This window comes from Centropristis striata, chromosome 16, assembly GCF_030273125.1.
Source record: "Centropristis striata isolate RG_2023a ecotype Rhode Island chromosome 16, C.striata_1.0, whole genome shotgun sequence".
Classification (NCBI taxonomy): Eukaryota; Metazoa; Chordata; class Actinopteri; order Perciformes; family Serranidae; genus Centropristis; species Centropristis striata.
This window is the reverse complement of record NC_081532.1, coordinates 17,836,781-17,837,601: the sequence shown is the minus strand read 5'-3', so window position 1 is coordinate 17,837,601 and position 821 is coordinate 17,836,781. Positions and strand designations below refer to the sequence as shown.

At 41.7% G+C, this 821-nt stretch overlaps 1 non-coding gene across 1 annotated transcript; it reads right to left on the bottom strand.

Annotated features, from left to right (window-relative positions):
* Positions 1 to 235: 235 nt before the first annotated feature.
* Positions 236 to 308, bottom strand: trnar-ucg (transfer RNA arginine (anticodon UCG)). Its single transcript has one exon. It is a non-coding gene; the product is annotated as a tRNA-Arg (tRNA).
* Positions 309 to 821: the final 513 nt, after the last annotated feature.

Sequence of the window (821 nt, the reverse complement as noted above, 5' to 3'; positions counted from 1 at the left end):
ACAGAGGAAAGTACTTCTTTCATGCTTTCCCTGAGTCAGGCTGGAACTTCAGGTTCCATTACTTGAATTATAATCTGTTGTAACCACCAGGTTCACTCCCATGGATGGGAATTCAGATCATTTTTAGCTTGCATGTGAGGTTTTGAAACTCATGTCCACAGTCTCCTTAAATTTCATTTGATCTTTCATTGTGCTTAACATAAGAGTGAACATGCTTCCACATTCAGGGTGATCTCAACCACGAAGGGACTCGAACCCTCAATCTTCTGATCCGAAGTCAGACGCCTTATCCATTAGGCCACGTGGTCTTGAAAAGCTCCTACACTAATAATGATGTGATTGCCCATTGCCCATCAACCTCCCCATTGTGCTTTGCACTAATTAGCAAATGCTAATGTTACATTGTCAATCAAAGCATGTGTGCATGCTGATGTTATCCTATTGATCAAAGCACTGCTCAACTCAACCATTGGGTGAACTCACCAGCACCCCACCAAACCTGGTATCTATCGTCCAGTCATTCTTAGTGGCTATGTTAACACTTCAGAGCAACAGCAACTGGATAAGGGCTTTCAACCATCAAGTCACCCATCCATTGGCTCACTAATCCGCCACCTTGTTGTCACTAGTAAATTGGTTTCCAGTGTATTTTCCCTCTTCGGCCCAGCAACAGGAAGCTACCACCATAATGGAAAATAAATGATAACCTGAACAGTAATCTGAAAAAGAACCCGACATTACAAGTAATTCAATATCTATAATGAATCACTTCAGGCAATAATGTTTTTCTGATATGCACTCACTTACTCTGCAAACACTGA